Below are 25812 nucleotides of genomic sequence, written 5' to 3'. Positions count from 1 at the left end.
ATCCATCTTGGTCTTTGAGTTAGGGATGTCTTGAAGGAGAAGAACAGAGAAACTGGAAGTCATTATTGTCTTGTGACATTTCTTAATCACGGTTTTGGGAATAAGAATGTGTCTGGTTTATGATTCTCGGGGCTGGTGGTCCGTGGCTTGGGGGTCTGTGAGCTCATCTTGCCTGGAAAAACAGTCTGAGTTTGTATGTTAATGATGGTATCTACAATAGCAATTTTAGTGCAGTAAAGATGTTATCAACAATAGCAATCTTAGTCATCTGACTTTAATTAGTGTTCAGTTAGCATAGATTGAGGGGTCAAGAAAGGGATTGAGGTCAGAGGAGACAAGTAAAGGAATAGTGTTTTAGATAGAGAAATTAATCATAAACTTGGTAAGGGAACGCCATTTTAGGGGGTTTGGTTTCAATATTATTAAGTTCTCTCCAACTCTAAAGATGTCTGACTTTATTATCCAGAGGACAAAATGCTATTTTTGTGAATCTAGTGCTATTGTTGTAAATAGCTGCAAATAGGTCTGGAAAATAATTCATTCTTTCTAGGAACTTTTTGAGGAGAATAATAGGAAAATTCCCCATAGGAGCTGAATTTTTTAGGGAAAATCAACCCCAAATCCTAGATTATATTCTTTTGATATGTTAAAAATGGTAAAATTAAACTATTTTCATGCCATTTTGCCTCAGCCAGAGAACTGTATATTCAGTGTTTTCTCTTTCAATATTGCCAAAACAGGTTGGATAAATTTAAAGAGTACAGGGAATTCCCAGAAATGGTATGGACCTAACAGAAGCAGAAGAGGTGGCAAGAATACACAGAACTATACAAAGTGATCTCAGTGACTTAGATTACCATGATGGTGTGATCACTCACCTAGAGCCAGACATCTTGGAGTGAGAAGTCAAGTGGGCCTTAGAAAGCATCACTACAAGCTAGTGGAGGTGATGAAATTCCAGCTGAGCTATTTCAAATCCTAAAAGATGATGCTGTGAAAGTGCTGCACTCAATGTGCCAGCAAATTTGAAAAACTCAGCAGCAGCCACAGGACAGGAAAAGGCCAATTTTCACTCCAATCCCAAAGAAAGGCAATGCCAAAGATTGTTCAAACTACCACACAATTGCACTCATCTCACATGCTAGCAAAATAATGCTCAAAATTCTCCAAGCTAGGCTTTAACAGTACATGGAGCAAGAACTTCCAGATGTTCAAGCTGGATTTGGAAAAGACAGAGGAACCAGAGATCAAATTGCAAACATCCACTGGATCATAGAAAAAGAAGAGAATTCCAGAAAAACATCTACTCCTGCTTCATTGAAGATGCTGAAGCCTTTGTGTGGATCACAACAAACTGTGGAAAATTCTTAAAGAGATGGGAATACCAGATCACCTTACCTGCATCCTGAGAAATGTGTATGCAGTTCAAGAAGCAACAGTTAGAACCAGATGTGGAAAAATGGACTGGTTCTAAACCGGGAAAGGAGTATGACAAGGCTGTATATTGTCACCATGCTTATTTAACTTATATGCAGAGTACATCATGCAAAATGCCCGCTAGATGAAGCAGAGCTGGAATCAAAATTTAGTTCAGTTCAGTTCAGTTCAGTCACTCAATCGTGTCCGACTCTTTGCGACCCCATCTCCTGGAGTTCACTCAAACTCACGTCCATCGAGTCTGTGATGCCATCCAGCCATCTCATCCTTGGTCGTCCCCTTCTCCTCCTGTCCCCAATCCCTCCCAGCATCAGAGTCTTTTCCAATGAGTCAACTCTTCGCATGAGGTGGCCAAAGTACTGGAGTTTCAGCTTTAGCATCATTCCTTCCAAAGAAATCCCAGGGTTGATCTCCTGCAGAATGGACTGGTTGGATCTCCTTGCAGTCCAAGGGACTCCAAGAGTCTTCTCCAACACCACAGTTCAAAAGCATCAATTCTTCGGCTCTCAGCCTTCTTCACAGTCCAACTCTCACATCCATACATGACCACAGGAAAAACCATAGCCTTGACTAGACGGACCTTAGTCAGTAAAATAATGTCTCTGCTTTTGAATATACTATCTAGGTTGGTCATAACTTTTCTTCCAAGGAGTAAACATCTTTTAATTTCATGGCTGCAGTCACCATCTACAGTGATTTTGGGGCCCCCCAAAATAAAGTCTGACACTGTTTCTACTGTTTCCCCATCTATTTCCCATGAAGTGATGGGACCAGATGCCATGGGAGAAATATCAATAACCTCAGATGTGCAGATGACACCACCCTTATGGCAGAAAGCTAAGAGAAACTAGAGAGCCTCTTGATGAGAGTGAAAGAGGAGAGTGTAAATGCTGGCTTAAAACTCAACATTCAAAAAACAAAAGATCATGGCATTTGGTCCCATCATTTCATGGCAAATAGATTGGGAAACAATGGGAATAGTGACAGACTTAATTTTTGTGGGCTCCAAAATCACTGCCGATGGTGACTATAGCCATGAAATTAAAAGACGCTTGCTCTTTGGAAGAAAAGCTATGACCAACCTAGACAGCATATTAAAAAGCAAAGACATTATCTTGCTGACAAAGGTCTGTATAGGCAAAGTTATGGCTTTTCCATTAGTCATGTGTCGATGTGAGAGCTGGACCATAAAGAAGGCTGAACACCGAAGAATTGATGCTTTTGAACTGTGGTGTTGGAGAAGATTCTTGAGAGTCCCTTGGACTGCAAGGAGATCAAACCAGTCAATCATAAAAGCAATCAATCCTGAATATTCATTGGAAGGACTGATGCTGAAGCTGAAGCTCCAATACTTTGGCCACCTGATGTGAAGAACTGACTCATCTGAAAAGACCCTGATGCTGGGAAAGATTGAAGGCCAGAGAGAAGGGGCTGACAGAGGATGAGGTGGTTGGGTGGCATCACTGGCTCAGTGGACATGAGTTTGAGCAAGCTCTGGGAAATGGGCAAGGACAGGGAAGCCTGGCGTGCTGCAGTCCATGGGATCGCTAAGAGTCGGACGTGACTGAGCAACGAAATAACAACAGCAACAACACATGGAATTTCTTAAGCCTGAATATTGTCTAAATAAAGAGATTACTCAGGGAGAAAAATTAGCTAGCTGCAAAAATCTTCCAGGGTTTTAAGAGAAGTTATTAGGCAATCATAGTCTTGAGCGAATAAACTGGGTTAGTTAAAAGTCACAACTGAAATGTCAGCCCTTGTCTTGCTTGAGAAAGCTGGTAGGGGCAATTTCTAAACCAAGGGACTCTGACTGTTCTGTGTTCGATATGTTAGGTCTGGCTCAGTGTGCTGAACTCTGCTGGCAGCTGAAAGGGGAAGCCGGAAAAAGGCAAGTTCCCGGTGCAGAGGTGCTCTGCAGCATAACACTGGCATTGGAGGAGCCACCCGTTGTCATGCTGTACAAGATGGGCTTTCCTGAAGTTGCCAGGTAAGTGGCATTCTAGGTTTTGTCTGGCAATGAACTCTGATTTTTCACAACCAATGACGTTGTACATGTTAAAAAAAAAAAGTCCTAATTTTGTCTTAGTTCTAAAAAGAACGAGTATCTCATTACCTTGCTTTAATAGCATGGCTTTAAAACTTTGAAGATGACAATTAACTTACAAACTTAACCAGCCTTAGGAAAATTTTATTCAAAAAGGAGGCAGCATAGTCAAAAGAGAATGTTGAACCAGAAGCCAGGGCTGGCCGGACACTTGTCTCAGCCTTGCCAACCTGAGTAATTGTAATTTAGGCAAGTCATTTTTGGTTTCCTTTCCCACAACTTATTTTCTCCCCATAGTGTCCCAGGCTTCTGAAGTTGTTTGGACAAAGTCCTCAAATATGCTGAGTGTATCTCTGCAGATTTATGTTTATGAATCCAGCTAAGCCCTCACTGCTGCTAGACTCCCGCTAGACTCCTTTCTATTCACCTCTTGCTGATTTACTTCCTGCCCTTGTCAAATGCCTGTGCTCCTCAAATTTCCAAACACTTATCTTTTCCAAGACTTTTCAGGATCCCTCGACCTCCTTACTCTTCTCTCAGAGAAGTGCTCATCATTTTACAGAAGGAAAAAGCCCCTTTTCCTTTCCAAGGCACAGCTTTTCTTTGCTTCCTTTTGTTTCCTTCATTTTCTGTAACTTTGTTCCAAATAATAAGTACTCCCTCCTTCGTTTCACTCTTCCTTGTTGCCTTTCTATTGACTCCTTTCCCTCTGTCAACAAGCATGTTCAGATCTTCACATCTTCCCTGTTCTAAAGCTCTGTTTTTCTCCCTACCTTAATTACTTTTTTTTTTTTTCTGTTTTCATGGTGAGCCTTTTATACTGAGCCACTTCTGTTTCTACTGTGAAATGTCTTTAGTTTCCCATCTCACCACTGAGATCAGGTAAGACCACCAATGGTCTGATTATGATATGTTTTTGTTTTCATTTTCCATCTTCATTCTCTTTAACCTTGTTGTAACTTTCAACACTAATTGGGAAATTCCTTAGCCAAGGCTCTAAGTTCTGCCCAAGTCCAGAGACAGAATGTAGCAGCCTTTTATAATTTATAAGCTTCCAGATTCCAATCAAAATAAGCATTCCTTTCGGTCTGTTTGACCTTACCACTGGGTTTTTCTAACAGTGCACACAAAAATAGCAGTTTTGAAATATCAGAAGAACCCCAATTTGGCCATTGTAGATTGATATCTCCTTTAGTATAGTTTTCCTAATTAAGTACTTGCAAACATGAGCTCTGTGCATGCTGTACATGGATCTGGCTGGGGTGTTAGTGGCAGGTTTAGCTAGCGCAAATCCTGGCAGCACTCTGCCTCGGCCTCTGTCTCCCCGCTCTGCTCTGCCAGTATCCTCTTCTATCCAGACTGCCTGGCCAAGATGCTATCTCCTTTTCTCTTCCAACTCTTCTGCTCCCTGCTGCTCCTTCTTCCCCAGTAAAGAAAATTAAAAATGAATCAGAAGTGTTTGTGATTCCCTTTAAGGAGAAACCTATTACAGGGAGAGGTGAATTGTCCTTGGTGCTTAGAAACACAGCCTGGACCCAAGTAAAATATAGAGTCTTGGCTAAGGAATTCCCCAATTCAAGTCAGGATCCATTGGGATTAGCTAAGGAGTTTGAGTTAAATATCCAGACCCATGAGCCCAGGTTTTCAGATCTATACCAATTAACACAGCTATTAGTTTCTAAGGCAAAGCAAGGAGTGGATAAAGAAAGCAGAATGGGAACAGACCCTTAATGGATTTTGAATCAAAGGCTCACACTGAATGCAAGGAATTAGCTCAGAAATTACACAAACTTATTCCAGAACTTTCCCCCAAACCTATTGATAGGACAAAGACTCAACAGTGCAAGCAAAGATGGGATGAATTAATTCTGGACTATTATGAAAGGTTTGAAAAAAATTTAAGCAGTATTCTGGCTTAACACCCGAATAATTCTCTAACCAAAAAAATGATCTTTTGCTTAACTTCACCATTTTAAAAGGCTTTGATGAGGAATTAGCTAGTCTTGTTAAAAGACACAATCTAGATTGGCCCGAATTACATACAAACACCTTTGTTACTGGCTAACCAAATTTTCAAGACCATAAAAAAGAAATAAAAGGGGGTATCTATGAAAATAGAAGCCCTTCTGTGAAAATTAAGAGTGTTCAATTGTGCCAATTAAATACACAATGCCAGTTGAAGGTTAACTGATCTCTTTAATTCCCAACCCCTAAAGAAAGCTAGTTTGAAGGAAAAAAAATAATCTCTTCAGAATTCTGGCCCTGAGGGAATAAGTCCTAATAGGAGAACTTGATTTTCCCTCCCTGTGTCTTTAGACCAGAGCTCTCAGGATCTGATTGAAGGGCGAAAAAAAAGGACAGAAAAAAAATTCTTTTTAAAATTTAGCTTATTCCATCTGCTACTTGTAGCTAGTGAGTTTTATATTGGGTATATTGACACTGTGATATCTGATTCATAACTAAGTTTAGGAAATGAAGCTAGCTATGAGATCTCTTGTTGTGTCTGTATGTTTGTTTATGTGTACATTATCTTTGCTTTTACCTTTGGATGATATTATCAAATTCATTGTCAATGAGCTCTACTTAACTGGATTAAAGGAAATTAAGTCCTTGGATAAATTCTGAAAAGTATAGGAGGTAATTGGCCAGAGTTAATTTCAGGTTCACATGAACTGGGAAATAGTATTGTTAATAAACTAATATCTGGTATTAATGTTTAAGTTTGTTGATCTAATTAATATAGACATGACTTTAGAATCATCACCATTAAGCATAATACTTAGATTGTGCCTAGGTTTGATAAAAGTCAAATAGAATCTTCTTGTATTCATAGCAAACTTGTCAGCAAAGGAAGTAACTTGATGTAAAGAAACTTTTAAGGAAAGAAAATGTAAATGAGATAAGAGCATTTAGATAAACTCTATTAAAAATAATTATGCTTTTGGAATGTCTATCTAAAATAGTCTCTCTAGATTCTGGTAACTTGAAATTTAGGTGCTAAATTAAGTGATGGAGATTTGTTGAATAGCTAGGTCATTCCCACATAAAATAAGGTACTGAAACATCAATTACTGAACACTGGCATCCTTTTGCAGAGAAACTAAAGGCATTGAGGATGATTATTAATGAAAATTCTTGGTGTTATGCTCTTTATAAGAAAGCAAATGTTTTAAGAAATTATTACTGGTATTTATGCTCACCAACCTAAATAATACTAATGTAAAGAACAATTCATAGTTGCTTACACCTTCAGTTTCATAAGAAATCAAGGTTTTAAGAGCTGAGACCTCTAATTTAAACATGTAATTAAAGCTGACAAAAATAATAAAGGTAACATTTCAGTATACAGTAGGAAAGTAGAATGTTTTTAGTAAAGAAGGTATGAGGAATGGAATTGCATTTTATTAAGGGAAAAGGAGGTAACCAACCCTGGTGGCTCAATGGGTGAAGAATCTGCCTGCATTGCAGGAGACACAGGAGATGGGGGTTTGATCCCTGGGTTGGGAAGATTCTCCTGGAGGAGGTAATGGCAACTCACTCCAGTATCTTGCTTGAAAAATCCCATAGACAGAGTAGCCTGGCTGGGTACACTCCAAAAAGATCACAAAGAGACAGGACTGAGCTGAGCGAAAGCACACATCAGCGCGTGTGGACTGTAGCATAAGGGAAAAGGAGGTAGGTCTGACTTAGAGCTGGCTATCTCTGGATGGATAGAGAAAGTGATACAGTGATACTGATGGATACAGAAAGTGATAAAAGGTTTGCGGAAAGTAGACCCTGAGAAAAGTTTTGTGTATGATCAGGATTGACTAAGTTTAAAATAAATTTAATTGAGTAAATGAATTTTAAAAGTAAGTTGGTGAAAAACTTGAATCCAGCATTTTCTCTCTGCTAAGAAAACAAGTTTTCTTAAGATGCTGAACTGCCTTTGATAACAGATTTTAAGTTTCCCTGCTTTTAAGTGATCTGTTCTGTATTTGCTACTGTTACTTTGATTAAGTGAGTAGCTATTGTTTCACAGTGACCTGTGATCCTGTCTATCTGAGTGTTCTAAATCCTCTTGATATTTATTGACAAAACTTCCTATATCAAATTCTAATGAAGTCCTTTTGATGTCTAGTCAACTTTAGGATGCTTCAGAAGCTCCCTGAAACATCCCAAAGAGAGATATTCAACTAATTAGGTTCATTTGATATGTTCAATTATATGAGAAGTATTAGCAAATGAGTAATACATCTTCTTAGGTTATTTTGTATGATGGATATTACTAATATAGATATTCTATAAATTTTATGAAATTCCCTAAGCTTGAATATGTCCTAGTAAAATGTTGTCAGTCATAAATCTAGTCATTATCTTAAAGTGTTATATGTCACAGTAGTAACCAAGTTTCTTTGTCAACTGCATCATAATCAGATTTTAAATGTGCCTTCTTAAGTTTTTTATCATTATAGACAATTATGGTTTTATTCTAATACTTTGCAAAAATGCTCCGTTTATAAGAAGATGTATAAAATGGACTTCTGGATAATTGGAGTGTTCTGATTTTCAGACCATAATGCTGAACTGGGTAAGAAATTAAAGAATTCTAGTGGAAAACCTGATGACTTCATAAAACTGTTAGCAAAAAGGATTAGTAACATAGGACTTGGTGAACTGGTGAATATGCTTATAATTTTTATGGTTTATATCTGAAACATTACTGGCTTGAATATATATTTTCCAGGTAAAAGGAAAATCTTCCCCTCAAAATAATTATGACTTACAGCAATTTGGTAAATTATACCTTTGTAAGCAGAATTTAAACATTTATCTTTTCTCTCTATCTGCTCCCTCCAGAGACTGGAAACTCTTGGGTTCCCAGCAGCCTCATCAGATAAATTAGAGCCCCATGCCGCCTGCTCCTGCCTCACCGCTGTTCACTCTCCCCGAAGAACAAGTCGGTCAGGAAGCCATGCTGCTGCCATGGCCTTCAAAGATACCAGCAAGACTCTCACGGAGCCAGAGGTGGCCATTCACCAGATTAGGATCACCTTCACCAGCCACAATGTGAGGTCTATGGAGAAGCCATGTGCTGGTTTGCGGTGCAAAGGAAAAGAGTCTCAAAGTGAAAGGACCTGTTCGGATGCCTACCAAGACTCTGAGAATAACTATAAGGAAAACTCCTTGTGGTGAAGGTTCTAAGACTTGAAATTGATTCCAGAAGAAAATCCATAAGTGACTCATTGACCTGCAGAGTCCTTCTGAGATTGTCGAGCAGATCACTTCCATCAGTATTAAGTCAGGAGTCAAGGTAGATGTCACCATTGCCAATGCCTAAATCAACCTTTTTAATAAGTTGATACTCAGCTGTTTAAAAAAAAAAAAGCTTCAGCAAAGCAAAAAGTAGTCCATTTGATCAATTAGAGTTATACAAATCATAAATCAGGTCAAGTTTATTGAGACCAGATTTATTTTGCAAACAAATTAGTCTTAATTTGGTTATATTTGGTAGATATGAAGGTTATTTTAGAGAGAAAAAGATTATGTTTCAATGAATGTTAAATCCCAGTTTTATTAATGGAGGTCTGTATTTCCTAAGATTCGCTTCCTGGATAGTTCCTTGTTGTTATATTAATATAAAGGTTAATTGAATTATTAAAAGGATACTCTAAATTTTTTCTGAGCTTATCTCGGTAATTTATCTTTGAATGAAGGTCAGATGCCCCACAATCTATGACCAGGGATTGTGCATACTGGAAAAGAGAATGTAAAGGATGGTCTCCAACCTAGATGGAAGGACACTTATCAGGTCCTCTTAACTAGCTCATGCACAGTGAAACTGAAGGGAATTAACTTTTGGATTAATTCCCACTTGCAAAGACCCTTACATTGGACTAGCCTATAGAGAAGATGGCCACCCTCAATATCCCCTTAAAACAGCACTCAAATGGAGAGAAACTACACTCACAGTAGGATGAGAAGAAGACATCAGAAGTAGACAGCTAGCCCAAGATCCTGGACCTGACTCATATGATCATTTATCTTTTCTTGACTTCTTGGTACTTTGTATATGAATCAAATGTTTTCCTATCATGAGCACGATCATATGCTAATTTTAAAAATCAATACAGTTGTTGAGTTTGCTGCTAGTTAGCTATGTTAGTACTTTTGTGTTACCGTGCTGGATTTCTCTCCTCCAAGGCTCTGATTGAATAGCCCTTAGGAAATTATTTTAGAAGAAAGAACGTTCAGTCCTATTCAGGCTACTCTTGATATTATTAGATGGGATCCCCTCACCTAGCCAATTAATAATACTTGCTCTGATCCTGGCCATAAAAATGAATTTTCTGGACTTCTCTGATGTTCCGTTTGTTAAGACTCCACACTTCCAGTGCTGGGATCGTGAGCTCTATCCCTAGTCGGGGAACTAAGATCTCACAGATGAACACAGGTGAAAAAGAAATAAAAAAGTTTTGTTTTCCTCCAAAGTTACTCAAGCTTAATCAGAGTAACAAGCAAAATTTCAACCAAGGAATAAAACCTGCCACAATTATGGAATGGATTTCTGAGGTTAACACCAGTCTATGCCTCCTGGTGGCTCAGACGGTAAAGCGTCTGCCTGCAGTGCGGGAGACCCGGGTTTGATCCCTGGGTTGGGAAGATCCCCTGGAGAAGGAAATGGCAACCCAGTCCAGTACTCTTGCCTGGAAAATTCCACAGACTAAGTAGCCTGGTAGGCTACAGTCCATGGGGTCGCAAAGAGTTGGACACGACTGAACAACTTCACATACATACATATGCTCATTTAAGTTTTAAGGTCCCTATTTTCTTGGGAGCAATTAAATTATACTAAGGATAACCAGCCTGATAACACTAGGAAGTTGGGCTGGGAACCTTTTGAACAGTGCCAATATATCATTTCCCTGAAAGATAAGGCCTGGAACAGAGCAGAATAAGTCAGATGACCTGGAGATACACTGAACTACACCTAATGAGAGTTCTTGGCTTATGGCTTTAATACTGCTGTTGTGTGTTAGTCACTCAGTCATGTCTGACTCTTTGTGACCCCATGGACTGTATCCTGCCAGGCTCCTTTATCCATGGAATTCTCTAGGCAAGAATACTGGAGTGGGTTTCCATTCCCTTCTCCAGGGGATCTTCCTGACCCAGGGATTGAACCTGGGTCTCCTGCATTGCAGGCAGACTCTCTACTGTCTGAACCTCTGACCCAATAGTACTGCTATCTGTGTTATTTGTATTTGCCTGTTTTACAAGATTACTGTTTCTTGCGTTACCAGATGTGTGGCTGAGCCTCTGACAAAATAGATAGTTCTATATGTGACCAATGATTGTAATAGTATAACTCTACATGTGGGAAGATACAATATGAGGGTTTTTTTTTTTTTCCTGGATCATAATAGATTAGTAAGACAGGTGGTCTGGAGACTTTTGACTATTGTTAAAAAAGACCTAGCCCAATACTAGCACATTGAGTGGACTACTAGCAAAATCTTCACCAGACCTAGGAATGAGCCTTTCTAGCATCATGGGATGAAATGGTCATGAAATGCCTCCTAAAACATGGTCAAATTTATAACCATGAGGGGCCCTGTAACCTACAAACTGGCATTTGTCATGGGCACTTGCCATCTACCTCTACAAGGATTAAATCACGTGCTACTGCAGCAGCTGATCTTCAACACCCCCTGAAAGGAATTCAGGGTAGAGAGTAGAGATGAAGCATTCTGTGCTCTGGGAAAAATTGGCAGAACAGGTCTTCAGATAGTTAGGTATTTTCAGAAGTCAATTTTATGAGCCCAACTCTTGTATCTCCTCATATCTAGAAAAGCATAAAAATTCTTAATGGTGATGACTGCTCCTTCGTGAGTAGCAGAAACCCTCTGCAAAAAAATAAGTGTTTGACTGCATGTACTTCCCCTTCACCAAAATCACATATATACTGACCTTCCCCCGCTTTGGAGCAGTTTCTCAAAGCTATCTGAAATGCTGTCTCAGGCTACAGTCCTCATTTTGCTGCAAATAAATTTAATCGCAGCTTTCACATTGTAAATTTTTAAGTTGGCAGATCTTTGAGATCTAAGACTTTAATTCTCCCCTTGTGTTTGAAGATCTCCCTCCTGCTGAGTAAATGTTTATTGAGTTGAATCAAATAAAAAGATGTTGAATTTTGTTTCCACTTTAATCTGGTTCATTTGTTCTGTATCATCTTCTGGAATTCCATCTAGTTCATATTTGGAGTTGAAAACCCTCAGTAAAAGCCAAACAATAAGAAGCTACCAGAGTCAGCACATTAGTATAGCCATCTAATTAGCTCAGAATAGAAGATTATGCATTTAGGGCAATAAATTCTGTTTTAAACATGGAATTCTCATAGTTTTATTTTCAGGAGACTAAATAATTGGGAGATAGAATTGTTCACAAAACTCCAGTTGATGTTTCTGAGAAGGCAGAAGAATGAAAAAATCCAGATGATATATTAATGACTGAAAGAAATTGGCTTGAAGTACTGAAGATAGTTTTGATAGTTTTAGTGATAGAACATAACCCACTTCAAAGGCCAAAGTTGGGAAAATAATTATAACTCTGATGGTACAAATAAAATTTCAAGTGAGGATTTGTTTTAAGCACTCATTGTACATAATTGGATTTCCTTAGTTTCTTGTTTGGCTAACTCTGATAGAGCAGATGCTTCATGCCTAGGCCCCTAAGTATGATCCTCTGAGTATATATGGAAAGGCAGACATACCTTTTTCAAAATGCTACAGAAGCCCAGAGGAAGAAATTAGTATGAAGAACCTAACTTTGAACTGGGATGACTAGGACTGTCCAGCAGAAGGGTAGAGGAAGGGCATCCCAGGCCTGTACACAGGTGTGGAGATTTGCAAATGCGAGACTTGGTGAGTGGTGGTCCTGTGTGGGCAGAGGGTGGATCATTTTGTTGTGCCCGGGAAGAGGGGCAGGGTCAGGACACAGGTGACAGGAGGGAGATTGCATCAAAGTCTTGAAAGGCTTCCAGTGCTGTGCTCAGGAGTTTGGAATTTATCCTGAAAATAGGAGTTTTAGCAAAAGATTATGTGATTATATTGCACTTTAGGTAGATCATTCTCGTATTACTTTGACTTGAGTGATGGAGGCCAGGAATCCTCAGCAAACAGTTGTAGTAGTGCGGGTAAGAGATGTTTAGTGCTGCAACAGGGACCATGAAAATGAATAGGAGAGGTCATATTTAAGAGTTGTGACCAATTTAATTTAATTTACAGTTTTAATTAATTGTGCATTTAATTTACAGTTAAACTTTTCTTTCCTTTAGACCACTTCTGAATGTATTAACTTTGTATTATAACATCATATTCATTTTATGCAAGACGCAGGCTGAGAATACATTTGCTGCCTTCTTGTCTCACAAGCATCACATGCTGACTGTACCTGAGATGGAACTTTGATTTTTCTTCACTCCCACTGCATTCTTCCTTTTGGCACTACCATCCCCTTAGTTATTCAGGCCAAACACCTACATCATCCTTGGTCTTTCCCCTCCCCCTTAGACCTCCCTCATTCCCAGCAGCAAGGCGTATGGATCCTATGTCCAAAATATATTTTGAATCCACTTCCTTCTCTTCATCTCCACTGGCAGACTGCCTCCACTGCAGTCCAGACCACCACCATTTCCTATCTGGACCTCTTCAGCAGCCTCATAACTCTCTCCCCACCTAAGTTCTTGCATCCCAGGCTGGCCACTGCACACTGTTGTAAGAATAATCGCAACTATTTCACTTTCCTGTTGAATCATTTCAGCCACTTCCCGAATTCCCTACTTTGGCCCGCATGATCTTGTCCCTGCCCAGTTCTCCAATTTCATTTCATGCCATTCTCCCCCCATTAACTGTACTCTAGTAACTGGTACTGTTTTACTTTCTTTTAACATAACAAACTGTTTTCTACCTTAGGATCTTTGCAGTTTCCTCTTTAAATGGCTAGCTCTTTTTCTTCCGTTAATTGGGTCTTAGCTTAAATTCACTTCCTCAGAGACATCATTCCTTGACTGCTTTACCTAGAGTAGGTTTCTCTTTTTGTTTGTTTCCTAATACTTGCAATTATTTTTGTGTGTTTACTTCTTTTTCTCCTGGAAAAATATAAACTCAGTGAGGGACTGTGTCTCACTTGTTCACTGTTAGACTTCCAGTACCTCAAACAAGGCTTGGCATGTGGCAAGCAGTCATTAAACATGTATGAAGTGATAGAAGGGAAGGGAAAAGAAGGGAGAAATGGATGGAATATGTGGGGAGAGAGAAAGAGAAAAGGAAGGAGAAGGGGTAGGGAAAGAGGAAAGAAAGGCTTTGCTTACTGAGCATCTGCTAGGCTCTTGACTCCATCAAGAGTATATCCATTTGGTGTTTGTTGTTCCAATCCTGGGCCAACCACTACCAGCAAGCTTGTATTATTTCAGAGGAATTACAAATCCTAAGGTGCCTTCACCTTTCACAAATCTTTGAGTCATCTGACACCTGATCCTGTGCAGCTTGTGATAGTCATGGTTGTCATCTTTTACCATGGGCTAGGGTCTCTGCTAGGTACCTTCTCCAGGGGATCTTCCCAACCCAGGGATCAAGCCCAGGTCTCCTGCATTGCAGGCAGATTTTTTACCAGCTGAGCCACAAAGGAAGCCCATCTGACTGACTAGGCTATCTAAAATAATCCACCCAACACACCAATATGCTTTCTTTATATTCCCTTAACCTGCTCTATTTTCTTTATAGTAACTATATTCTTCATTTTTTTTGCATATTCGTTGTCTCCCCCACTGGCACAGAGGCTTCACTCAGGTGAGTTTGTTGGTTTTTCATATTTTTTAAGACAATACCTACTGCCTAGTAAGCACCCAGTATTTGTTGAAAAAATAGGAAGAAAATCTTGCAGGTTTTTAATTTTTTTTTTAAGCTTTTTTGGACAATACCAGTTTCCTTTGGGTAAGAGTCACAACATCTCTCAGGGTTTTTGAAAGTTACTACATTTATACAACATTTACTATATAAGTGTTAAAAAACCTAGTACCTGTGTGAGTCCATGGATTGAAATCGATTATTTTCCACAGTTCTTTTAGAGCTCATCAAATTGAGGCTGCTCCAAACAGTTCTGCAGTTGACTAATTTAAGGTAGATCTTGTCTTGATGGAGATTGAGAAGAAGCTTGAAGATGTGATTTATGTAAAATACTACCAGGAGGGCCCTGGGCTAGAGGAAGCAGATATAGATTTCAGGTGTTGCCATGAAGTGATACAAACTGAAAATTTATATCACATTGTCAGAAGATGTAAGTAAAATTTATGTAAAATACTACCAGGAGGACCCTGGGCTAGAAGAAGCAGATATAGATTTTGGGTATATCCATGAAGTGGTATAAGTTGAAAATTTATATCATATTGTCAAGTATTGAGTGTATTTTACATTTCTCAGTGTCTCTTATAGCTTCCTTGTAATTCTGGTAAGAGTGTATTTCAGAAATTTATAAATCTCCAGGTTTCAATTATGTAAAGTGATTCTAATTTATTTGGGGGCAATTTCTTTCTGAATAAAAAGATTTTACCTAGAACTATTCAAAAGAATAATAATTAAAGGAGCCTTAAAAGTGCCTAATGGGTCTTCCCATGTGACTCAGTGGTAAAGAATCCACCTGCCAAACAGGAGATGCAAGTTTGATCCCTGGGTTAGGAAGACCCCCCCTGGAGGAGGAAATGGCAACCCACTCCAATATTCTTAGCTGGATAATCCCATGAACAGAGGAGCCTGGTGGGCTACGGTCCACAAGGTCACAGAGGCAGGCAGGACTGAGCACATGTGTATGCAAAGGTACCTAATATCAAAAGTCCTTTTAAAAATAAATTTTTTGTGTGCTTGAGTCTCAAAGTTTTAAAATCTGTTTTTCTTGTTTTAAAAATGAGCTGATTAAAAGAATTCTACAGAAACATACAAAGAAAAAAAATTTTAATCTCCTGAAATGCCATTACTAAGAGCTCACTAAAGTGTTAACAGTGACTGATATTCTTTCAGACAGCTCTCTGTGTATATGAACATACAATTTCCTGATAACTAGGATCATACAATACATGAGTTTTTAAATTTATATTACATATGTGGACCTGTGTTTATGTACAGTAATTAGTTCTTGGTAGATAATAATCATACTCAAGCAATCTAACAGTAACTCTTTCTCCAAAAAGAGAGTTGTTCTCTTCAGGCAAAATTAGAGATCTATTTCATTGTTTCAAACTTAAAGGCATCTTGGAATTTCATAATTGATTTTAATTTTGCAGCCAACAAGGCAGTTACGCGAGTCATGTAATTCCGGTTACCCACCTATGAAGCTAACTAGCGGGGTGAAATAAAGAAAATGATTCAAAACATTTAAGGTGTGCATTTCACTTATGTTAGGGGAGCATCGTGAAGACAACCATTATGCCTGTCTCGAAACTCCCTTATTGTAGCACAAAAGATTTCTTAACATCTTAAGTGATTGTGCTGTGGGTGTGATTGTACTGAATAGCTAATGTGACTGACGTGTCTTGACAAAGTATCCTGCATTCTTAGAATTTTCATAAGGATCACCAGTCTTCCTCAGGTAGAGAGGGCCAGGGCTGATTGTTCCCTGCAGGCAGGCACTGGCTCAGCAGCTTGCAGACCTGTTCTGCCACCATCTTGCAAGGATACACCTGCATTGGTCTACCTGTTGTTTTATAATCAGCTTTTATTTCTTCACAGTATATTCCCTGCCCATAAATGTAAAACCTTACCATTGGTTTTAATGACCCCCATAGTCCCGAAGAAAGACAATGCCAAAGAATGCTCAAACTACAGCACAATTGCACTCATCTCATACGGTAGTAAAGTAATGCTTAAAATTCTCCAAGCCAGGCTTCAGCATACGTGAACCATGAACTTCCAGATGTTCAAGTTGCTTTTAGAAAAGGCAGAGGAACCAGAGATCAAATTGCCAACATCCTCTGGATCATTGAAAAAGCAAGAGAGTTCCAGAAAAACATCTATGTCTGCTTTATTGACTATGTCAAAGCCATTGACTTTGTGGATCACAACAAACTGTGGAAAATTCTGAAAGAGATGGGAATACCTGACCACCTGACCTGCCTCTTGAGAAACCTGTATGCAGGTCAAGAAGCAACAGTTAGAACTGGACATGGAACAACAGACTGGTTCCAAATAGGAAAAGGAGTACCTCAAAGCTGTATATTGTCACCCTGCTTATTTAACTTCTATGCAGAGTACATCATGAGAAACTCTGGGCTGGAGGAAGCACAAGCTGGAATCAAGATTGCTAGGAGAAATATCAATAATCTCAGATATGCAGATGACACCACCCTTATGGCAGAAAGGGAAGAGCAGCTAAAGAGCCTCTTGATGAAAGTGAAAGAGGAGAGTGAAAAAGTTGGCCTAAAGCTCAACATTCAGAAAACGAAGATCATGGCATCTGGTCCCATCAGTTCATGGGAAATAGATGGGGAAACAGTGGAATACTGTCAGATTTTATTTTGGGGGGCTCCAAAATCACTGCAGATGGCGATTGCAGCCATAAAATTAAAAGATGCTTGCTCCTTGGAAGGAAAGCTATGACCAGCCTAGATAGTATATTAAAAAGCAGAGACATTACTTTGCCAACAAAGGTGTGTCTAGTCAAGGCTATGGTTTTTCCAGTAGTCATGTATGGATGTGAGAGTTGGACTGTGAAGAAAGCTGAGCACTGAAGAACTGATGCTTTTGAACTGTGGTGTTGGAGAAGACTTGAGAGTCCCTTGGACTGCAAGGAGATCCAACCAGTCCATCTTATAGGAGATCAGTCCGGGGTGTTTGTTGGAAGGACTGATGTCGAAGCTGAAACTCCAATATTTTGGCCACCTGATGTGAAGAGCTGACTCATTGGAAAAGACCCTGATGCTGGGAAAGATTGAGGGCAGGAGGAGAAGGGGACGACAGAGGATGAGATGGTTGGATGGCATCACCAACTTGATGGACATGGGTTTGGGTAGACTCCGGGAGTTGGTGATGGACAGGGAGGCCTGGCGTGCTGAGGTTCATCAGGTTGAAAAGAGTCAGACATGACTGAGAGACTGAACTGAACTGAACTGAAGTACACGTTTGAATATAGGTATCGTAATCAGTATCATAATCTGTTTAACTTGGAGAAGGCCATGGCACCCCACTCCAGTGCTCATGCCTGGAAAACCTCATGGACAGAGGAGCCTGGTAGGCTGCAGTCCATGGGGTCGCTAGGAGTTGGACACGACTGAGCGACTTCACTTCCATTTTTTACTTTCATGCATTGGAGATGGAAATGGCAACCCACTCCAGTGTTCTTGCCTGGAGAATCCCAGGGATGGGGGATCCTGGTGGGCTGCCATCTATGGGGTCGCACAGAGTTGGACACGACTGAAGCTACTTAGCAGCAGCAGCAGCAGCAGCAGAAATCTGTTTAACTAGCCTCCTCTGATGAACATCGGGGTGTATTTAAATCTTGCAAAACAAAAGGTATAATAAATTTCCTTTTGCACTTATCTTTAATTACTTAATGCCCTGATCAGCTTAGCACAAATAATTAGAAGAGGGAATTGTTGGGTTGTGAGATATGTATGTCTAGCTTTTTGATACAAATTGCCAGTATATCCACCCAAACAAAGGGGTACTAATTTACAAACTCAATGACAATTCATGAGTGTTAGTAGGAAATTTTATCTCCTTATTGTTGTTTAAATTTCTTTCATTACAAGTGTCCATTAAAATGCAATTGGACTCTCTAAGGCCTGAAAAAAGCTTTTTCATGCCACCAATATTTGCCTGCAGAGTAACCCATAGAATAGTTACTTCTGCCAGGTTGTCCCATTTTTTCAACGTTATCATGTCCAAAAAAACAATTTAGAGAGTATCTGGTATGGCTGTATGTCAATGATTGAGTACTTCATTACTAGAATTAACAACACAGTGTTGTTTTTATTTCACAGTCTTTTTTAGATTTGCAAATGTATGCCTCTTGCTCCCATTTGAATTCTTCTCCCTCTATAACCTCTCTTGTGTGGACCTTGTCCCCTTATTTTTTCTCTCCTTCCCACGATTGTCAGTTTCCTAAATGTTTGCAGCACTAGAAAGTGCAAGTATTGGAATCTTTTGTCAATTCATACATTTTCTGCTTTAACAAAAGAAGCCTGGCAAAGATTTTATTTCCACTTTTGTCTTCATTAGCAGTACTCCATTGCCCTTCTTTGAATTCTGTCTTAATTTTTTGTTCCCATTAAGTTTTAGTACAGGACCTACTCCTTGACCTTTTGCTACTCAGAAAGAAGTGCTTTTCTTCAAGCAAGGAGGCACTTAGAACTTTCTTAGTATTCGTGATCTCCAGTTTCGCAAGAGATGTGTAGTTTCTTTACACTTTTAACTCTGTCCTCCTTGTCCTTTTCCTTACCCTCTCATTTCCTCTTCAAATGGAAATGTTTTATTGACCAAAGGATATGATTTTTTTAAGAGGATCTGTTGGTTTTCAAAAGTAACAGCAACTGCAAATTTAATCTACATCCATCTTAAGGAAGTGGGAGGAATTTCCAAGTATTCAGGTAGAATTCCTAAATCTTTGCTGTGTTCTTCTTCTCTAATTTGTTGGTGTCTGCCATAACTATTCCTGAGGCATTGTGCAAACAGATAGCATAGGTGCAGCTGGAAGTTCATGGGTCATTGGCTTCCAGAGGAGGTCTGGTTCTTTGGGTGGTCCAGCACACCAGTATTACTAATCTACTTTTCTGGATTACCTCCACAGAACCTTGAAGGATAAAGGATTTCAATGAATGTGGAAAAGACTTTGAACTTTCTTTTAATTTATGTATGGTGACAGAAACTACTTTTATAGGCTAAAGTTTGGAAGTATCGATGTAACCTAATTTGCCTTTGGTATGAAAAAATAGAAAGAGCATTGGATTTGGAGTTAAACCAACCTGAGATTGAGTTCTGGTTTTATTGCTTTACTTGTCATATATCCCTGTCTCTCAGGGAACATAGAGTTAAACGGGAAAGCAGACAAGAAAAAATTTTCCCAGAAAAAAAACAAACTGCTTTAACAAGAAACTTGCACATGGGTGTATGTGCAAAGAGCTCTTAAAGTGTCCAGTAGAGACAGAAAAGCCTTTCCAGAGGACTTAGCATGTGAACTGAGACTTGAGTTTATGAAGCTGGGTGGGAATGGAGAATATTAATACCTATCCAACTACTTAAAGGGTTTCATGAAAAGTAAAGAAATAATGTTTATAAATAAGTGCTTGTAAACTTTATAGCCCCCAAAAGATTATTATCATTATTAGTTTTTCTTAATGTTAACTTAAAATAATTTGAGTGAGATCTTTTAAGGGAAGCCAAAATAAGAGAATTTCTCTTCTTCACTTTAAAAATCTGACAGTCATTTTGGTTTCTTGATTTAACTAGGACATGTTGGTAGTTGATTTCAGAACATTCACTTGTAAGATTTCCCTCAATGGCTGTTAGATAAGTAGGCCTGCATTAAATATTTTTATAATAGCATCTTTGAAGTCCTAAGACTCAGGGTTGATTCTAGACAGGTTCAGGAGTGTTATCTATGTAGAAGAAAAAGATTTACACACCCACTAAGATAACTAAAATAAAAGAGACAGACAAATATTGGTAAGGATGTGGAGAAACTGGAACCTTCATTGATTGCTGGTAGGATTGTAATGTGGCGCAACCACTTTAGAAAACAGTTTGATAGTTCCTCAAAAAGTTAAACATCACTTTATGATCCAAATTTCACTTCTAAATATATGCCCTAGAGGAATTAGAGCTTATGTCCATGTCAAAACTTACACACAAAAGTCCATAGCAGTATTATTTATAATAGCTAAAAAGGGGAAACAGCCATCAAAGATGAAAGGCTAAACAAAATGTACTGTGTCCATACAATGGAATATTCTTTGGTCATGAAAAGTAATTAATTACTGGTACATGCTTCAGTGTGGATGAACCTTCAAACCATTATGCTAAGTGAAAGAAGCCAGTCACAAAAGAACATATATATGTTTGATTGCATTTGTGTGAAATATCCAGAATAAGCAAATCAATGAAGACAGAAAGTAGATTAGTGGTTGCCAGAGGCTAGAAGGAGGACAGAATGGCAATGGTGGAGGGTGACTGTTCATGGATATGGGTTTTTTGGGGGACTGATAAGTATGTTCTAAATTTAGATAGTGATGTTGGAAGGAGAAGGAAGGAAAAAGGAAACCACCCTACAGAGATATGGATCTGAGGTTATTTTTCCAGCCTCATTTCCCAAGATCCAAAAGTAGTTGATGGATGGGATATTACTTGTATAATTCTTCATACAAACCCAGGAAATCAGTTAAACCACTTATCTTTAAATTCTGATTGTGGAACACCAAACATATATGTGAGGGAATTTATCTGCTAGAAAAAAAGAGGGGATAGGGTTCCTATGTTCTGAGAGACCAGAGTGAATCTTCCAGAAATTATTGAGACAAATGAAGCCTATTTCAATAGAAAGTGCTGCTGCGCCACCCACTGCCCCATTCCCCTGCCCTTCCACCGGTTGTATCCAGAAAGCCACTTTCATCCGAAGATCTGACAGATGAAGGAGTTGCTGCCCACATGCCTTTTGGGTTTTTCTGGGTGAAAGATCCTAAGGGAGCCTGGGAACTACATGCTGATCCAGCCGCTCACGTCATGTATCTATTTAAACATTTAATTTGGGGAGAAAGCCAGAGGAATGAACTTCATATAACTCTGGTGTTTTTCTTTCCAGGAAGGAGAGCAGTTTGTGAAGAAAATCGGTGGTATTCTTGCCTTTAAGGTGAAAGATGGCCCTGGGGGTAAAGAAGCCACCTGGGTGGTGGACATGACGACCAAGAGGATCTGTGCTCCCTAACTCAGGTCAGTGCAGTGATGACCTCATTGATAGGAGCACTGACAAGTTCACAGAGGAAATGGGGACCTGCCTTGGTGTCCCCAAAGGGCTGGCTTTAGAGTTATAGAACCTTGTCAAAGAACTGGGGAATCTTTGGGAATAGGACTAGGTCCCAGCTGCTTCTTCCCGGAGATTGAGAGGCTCCATCACTGTGGCTAGCCTTATGCGTTGGAATTACACAAACTTGGGTTTAGAGTCCTGGTCCTGCCACTCACAGATTTTGGCCTTAAAAATTATTTCCCTTCTCTGAGCTTTGTTTTTTAGATTTGTAAATGGAAATAATAAATGGTACCTATTTCCTAGGATTCATCTGTAGATTAAGAGAAACAATGATCTCCTAATTAACCTGTGAAGAGCATGGTTCAGTGTATGGCTGTATGTCCTCAGAAGACCTAACTGTACCCACTGTCTCCACTCCATCTCATCCCAGGCTTTTTTGGACCTACTCCAGTCAGCTTTTGTCAGCTCATCATTATCCCATAACTGTTCTTGCCAAGGTCACAAGTAATCACTGGGCTGCTAACTTCAGCGGTTAATTCCCAGCCCTTATAATATCACTCTTCCAGGCTCTCTTCCTACCTATTGGCTGTTCCTTCTTGGCCTCTCTTCCCATTTTTTTTTCCCCTTCCCTAAGTATGTAAATATTGGTGTGCTCTAAGGCTCAGTTCTGTCTATATTCACTCCTTGGGGCTCTCATCTAATTTCATGCTTTTCAAACCATGTCTACACTGATGACTCCCAGGCATCTTCAGCGTGAACTCAAACACTAAACTCCGGGTATATATGCAGCTGCTTAACTAATGAGTTTACCTGTATACTTAATAGGTTTCTTAGAGCTAATATGTCTGAAACCAAACTGTTGCTCTTCCTCGCACCCCGCTTTAATTGGGTTCTCCTTCCACTGTCTTCTCCATGTTGGTAAACTGCGCTTCTGTCTTACCAGTTCCTCAGTCTAAAATCCTTGAGGTCATGCTCGGCTCTTCTTCTTTTTGTTCTTTGAAATCGGAGTATAGTTGATTTACAATGTTGTGCCAATCTCTGCTATATAGCAAAGTGACTCATTTTACACACACACACCTTCTTTGAATGTTCTTTTCCATTACAGTTTATCCCAGAGATTGGATGTAGTTCTCTGTGCTATACAGTTGGACCTTGTTGGTTATCCATTCTAAATGTAATAGCCTGCGTCTGTGTTGACTCTTCTTTTTCTCCCACTCCACAGTCTAATCCGCCAGCAAATTCTTTCCTCTGCTACTGCCACCTTGGCCCTCCACCATTTTTGCCCGATCTCCATTTCTAACCTTGCCCCCTGTAGGTTCTTTTTCACACACACCAGCTGGAGTGATCATTTTAAAACTCAGATTCTCACCCTTCTCGGCTCAAAACAATTCAGTGACTTTCAACTCACAGAGCTGAAATTAGAGTTCTTGCTATCACGCTACATGATTGGCCCTCGTCTTCTCTTTCTTACTGCCTCTTCCTCACTTTGCTCCAGTCACACGGGCCTCCTTGCTATCGCTTGAACGTGGGGTGTTCCCAGGTCAGGAGCTTTCTACTGCCTGGGATTACCATCCCTCAGATATCCTCACGGCTGGTCCTTTCATTTGCTTTGGAATTTTGCCCAAACGTCACCTCAGTGAGGCTTTCCCCGGCCACACTTCGAAATCACACCTCATTACCATTCCCTGTTGTCCTTTTCTGACATATTTTTCTTTTTAGCACTTACCTGCATCCGACATACCATAGCTTATCTATTTGCTTATTGTCTATCCCCCACTAGAGGTGTGAACTGCGTGAACGCAGAACATTCGCCTCTTAGGTTCACTGCTGTATTCACAGTACCTAGAATAATACCGGATACCTGGTAGGCCTTCAATAAAATAGATAATAAAAATGAACAGCAGAATGAATGAGTGATGCTTAGTAAGCATTCAGTAAATGGTAGCTATATTGTATGCTATGTGTCTGTCCTTGGAGAGAGCCTGCTACAGTTAAGAGATGTGAGGGATAAGAACTAGCTTTTTAGAGGGCTATACTATGAACTTTGAAAGTGATTTGATATATAATCTATCCATTAAAACTTTTCGAGTAGAAAAGAAAAGTCAGAACTGCATTTTAGAGGATGAAGTTGCTGCATTAGACCTGATGAATTAGAAAGGAAGAAATCAGACGCAGAGAGTGCAATTAGGAGGATGGATGATACCACCATCTGAGTTAAGCAAAAAGGATAGCCCAAGTGTTGGCAGTAAGAAAAAAGGACGTTGTTACATGGCAGTTTCCAGGAGTGTTTGGAGTGAAATTGATGCTACCTGGAAGCTGTGAAGTAGGAGGTCTGTCAAAGATGGTATGGTTCATTGGTGGTGGTGGTTTAGACCCCATGAACCGTATCCCACCAGGCTCCTCTGTACACGGGATCTCCCAGGCAAGAATACTGGAGTGGGTTGCCATTTCCTTTTCCAGGGGATATTCCTGACCCAGGGATCGAACCCGGGTCTCCCACATTGCGGGTAGTCTCCTGCATTTCAGGCAGATTCTTTACCAATTGAGCCCCCGGGGAAGCTCAGAGTTCGTTACCACAACATAATTGAAGAAGGTCCCGGAGGAGAGGATGACATCACCAACACAGGTGGAAGGAGGGTTAGCCTTAGCAAGGAGGGAGGGATACTTCTTTCTTTGAGAGGGTAGATAAATACTCAGGGGCATTTTGAGGTACAGAGGAGGTTGACAGAATTCTTAAACTAGAGTTCAGAGCTTGGAGAAAATATTAAGAGCAGTGTTATGTGCACTGTTGAATAAGGAATTAATCGGAAAAAAAAAAGGAATTAACTAGAGATAATGAAGGAAAAGCTGAGCGGCAGTGAGGGCACCTGGTGTGGGCAGCATTTTTTTTCTCAAAATGAGTGGGCAGAAAAATAATTATGCTTGCATTCTATAAGCTTCCATCTAACATAATGTAGGAAGGAAAACTAATGTTTCATCTAGATTTTAGCTTCAAGAACTAACAAGAACTTTGGGGAAATAATGCCAAGTTTTTAAATGACTGACGTTTAATGGTTACTTCAGGATTATAAATTGATATGCCTAGACAGATGTAGTTTTTAGAGAAAATTTTTCTTATTTTCTTATTAGTGTTTGTTTGTTTTGAAAGGTTACATGCTTATGGAAATGTACTAAAAATTTCAGAAAAACCATGTTCTCTGTATATGGACTCTGGCAGTGAACTCTCCCCACATTAGGTGCCCCATCCCAAACCTGCAGGAATTTTACTCTGAATTTCTGCTGAAACTGATACTTGTTGGCAGCCGGGAGTGGTGTTGAAATATGGACTTACCAGTAAAAGCTGCCACGGGAAATTGCCAGCTCTTTTTACATCATCCAACAAATGACCATTTGTTAGAGATCAGCTATGTTAAAGCATTAATAACCTGTCCTAGTTTGAACCGACATCTGAAAGAGAATTGTTAATTCTTTTGACATGTCCATACTGTTGAGAGGTTTACTTTTTGAAAACATAGTAAGATTTGCTAAAATGTATTTCACTTGCCTATATTCTAAGAGCTTGGTAATGATACAGATGGTTGTATCAAGGACTTTTAGATTTTGTACATTTTCCATACTCTTTTCTTGCTGCCTGGGTGCTTCTCTATCAGTTCCACCTCTCCCCCCTCTCCTTTGAAACAATTCACATAGCATGTCTCCAGGAAGCCAACATTGATTAATTTAACATGACATATTATTCTTTCATTCCTACAGTCTGCCCCCTGAGCACCTACTTGCGTTCTCAACCCTGCCCCTTTGTGGGGAACATGATATAGAGAGCCTCAGAGTCTCCCATCCCCAAGGTACAGGAGAAAGAGCATAGTCTTTGGAGATACCCAAACCTGGGTTCAGACCTTGGCTTTGTCACTCATTAGATATAAACTTTTCCTGAGTCCAATTTTCTCACCTACAAAATGGTGAGAATACTGTCTGTCTGTGGAGCAGTTGTGGGGATTAAATGAGATAAGGTATGTAAAGCCCCTAGCATGGTAAGTGCTCAGTAAATCATTACTTCCTTCCCATCCTATAAAGTAAACATTAATTTTGCTTAAATGCATTGGAATTGCCTGTGATTCTTTAAAAGGACATAGGGAGCTGAGGACGCATCTGGGATGCATCAGATGCTGATGAATTGGTGAAGGCCCAGTGAACATTGAGCTGTTGAATGTTTGTATTTTTCCTGTAACAAGAGGAGCCATATAACTTAGGAGCTGGGAGTGTAGGCTTTGGCAGCAGGAATCTGGTTCCCTACCTAGCTCAGCCACTTACTGGCTGTGTGACCTTGAGCAAGTTGTTTGACCTCTCTT

The 25812-nt window shown here is 39.7% G+C and overlaps 1 pseudogene; it reads left to right on the top strand.

Annotated features, from left to right (window-relative positions):
• Positions 1–3341: 3341 nt before the first annotated feature.
• Positions 3342–8867, top strand: LOC138074459 (small ribosomal subunit protein uS10-like; annotated as a pseudogene).
• Positions 8868–25812: the final 16945 nt, after the last annotated feature.

The sequence above is a fragment of the Capricornis sumatraensis genome, chromosome 2 (assembly GCF_032405125.1).
Source record: "Capricornis sumatraensis isolate serow.1 chromosome 2, serow.2, whole genome shotgun sequence".
Lineage (NCBI taxonomy): Eukaryota > Metazoa > Chordata > Mammalia > Artiodactyla > Bovidae > Capricornis > Capricornis sumatraensis.
This window is presented reverse-complemented; position numbering and strand designations above follow the sequence as displayed.